Below are 2,445 nucleotides of genomic sequence, written 5' to 3'. Positions count from 1 at the left end.
ATATCACATGCAAGCAAGATTCTACTGAAAATTATCCAAATTCTGCTAGAGTAACATGTCAACAGAGAACTGTCAGATGTGCAGGCTGGGTTTAGAAGAGGTCATGGTACTAGGGATATTATAGCCAATATTAGATGGATCTTGGCCGAAAGCAGAGAGTACCAGAGGAATGTCTGTGTTTCATTGACTATGCAAAGGAGTTTGACTGTGTGGATAGCAACAAACTCTCTGAGAAGAGTGGGAATCCCAGAACATTTGATTGTGCTAATGCGAAACCAATTTTTTTTTTTGTGAAACCTATTCTTGAACCAAGAGGCAGTCATCAGAACAGAGCAAGGAGACACTACATGGTTCAAAATTGGGGATGGCGTCTGCCAGGGATGTATTCTGTCTCCATACCTTTTCAATCTGTATGCAGAACAGATCATCCAGGACAAAACTGTCAAAAATTGTGTAGGAGACTAAATTTTTTTAAAAACAATAAGAATATGGCATCAAGATTGGAGGAAGATTCATCAACAGCCTGTGTTATTCTGATGACCCAATGCTGCTTGCTGAAACTGAAGCACTTGCTGCAGAAGATCAAGGACTGCAGCCTTCAATATGATTTGAAGCTCAACATCAAGAAAACAAAGATTCTCACCACTGGGTCAATTGGCAGCATCATTTTGGATGGTGAAGAGATTGAGATTGTTAACAGTTTTCTTGGTTCCAGAAACAACATTCTTAGTACCAGCAGCCAGGAAATCAGGAGACGAATTGCATTGAGAAAGTATGCTGTCAGGGACCTCGCCAGAGTACTGAAGAGCAACAATGTCAGGCTGGAGACTAATCCAAGCCATAGTCTTTGCAATTGTGTGGTATGAGTCAGAGAGCTGGACAGTGACTAGGGATGATAGAGAATTGATGCCTTTGATCTGTGGTGCTGGAGAAGAGTGTTGAATATACCATGGATGTCTAGAAGAACAAATAGGTTTGTCCTGGAGAGGGTGAAACCAGGTTGCTCCTAGGAGGCAAGGATTCTGACACACTTTGGGCATGTTGCAAGGAGGGACCAGTCCTTGGAGACGTACATCATGTTTGAGAGGGTGGAGGAGCAGCCCAAGAGAGGAAGACCCTCAGTGAGATGGATCAATTCACTGATTAGGGTAATGTGAGTAGTGAGGTTGGCACAGGATAGAACAGGGTTTAGGGTTCTCGTATATATCGTAACTATGAGTCACAAGTGACTCAACAGCATATAACAACAGCAACAACAATTCAATCTGTGTACTGAACAAGTCATATGTGAAGCAGATGACACATTTTTGCTTGCCAAAATGAAGAGGACTTGAAGTGCTTGCTACAGAAGATCAAAAATTACAGCCTTGAAAGTGGATTACATCCAAACATCAAAAAACAAGTTTCACCAGTAGTCCAAAATGCAACATTATGATATATGGAAAAAAGATCTAAATTGTCAATGATTTCATCTTACTTGGATCTATAATTAACACCTTTAATACTAGTACTCAAGATAACAAAAGATTTCCTGGGAAAATCCACTATGAGGGATCTCTCAAAATTGCTGAAGAACAAGGATATTAATTATAGTCTAAGGTGTGTCCATGATCCAAGCCGTGGACTTTTTAATTACTCAGTTCCATCTTAAAGTTTTATAATGATCAAGGATTACAGAAAAAGAATTGGTGCCTTTGTGTTGTGGTGTTGGAGAAGAGTACTGAATATCCATTGGACTGCCAAAAAAAGCGAAGACAAGTCTGCCTTAAATAAAGATATCAGGATGCTTCCTGGAAACAAGGATGGTGAAGCTCATCTCATATACTTTGTGAATATTGTTAGGAAGAGCCAGTCCTTGGAGGACATGATGTTTGGAAAATGGGAAGGTCAATGAAGGAGGATAAAAATCAATGAGATGGACTGAAATCGTGACTGTAACAATGGGCTCAAATATATCTGAAATGGTATAGTTGGCAAAAGATAGGGCAGAAGTCAGATCTGCTGTTCATAGGGTCATTAGTCACAGTTAATTCAATGGCATATAATGACTAATGGCAACTTTAGGAACCCTGATGTCCTAGTGTTTAACTCATAAGGCTACTAACTAAAAATTCAGCAGGTTTAGATGCACCAGATGCTTTGTGGGAGAGAGAGAGGAGATCTCCCACAAAGGGCCTTGAAAATCTGATGGTCTCTATGAGTTAGTGGCAGTTGCTATAATTTTAGTACTTTCTAACTGGTGACCTAATGTTAAGAAGCTGAGCTGTAATCCCATGCTGTAACTTGATGGCAGTGGTCTTGGTTTTGATTTTTGGTGGTTCCATAGGAGAAAGGCACAGTAATTAATGAGCTTCTTTACATAGCCAAGAAACCCTTGGTACTTGATTTTACTCTGTAAAACAAAAGGAGGTCATAAGTTGAAACCTTTTTTCCTCCTTTTTTAAA

Source organism: Elephantulus edwardii, unplaced genomic scaffold (assembly GCF_000299155.1).
Source record: "Elephantulus edwardii isolate Elephantulus edwardi_28Jun2011 unplaced genomic scaffold, EleEdw1.0 scaffold00119, whole genome shotgun sequence".
NCBI lineage: Eukaryota > Metazoa > Chordata > Mammalia > Macroscelidea > Macroscelididae > Elephantulus > Elephantulus edwardii.
Note: the sequence above shows the minus strand (reverse complement) of the source record.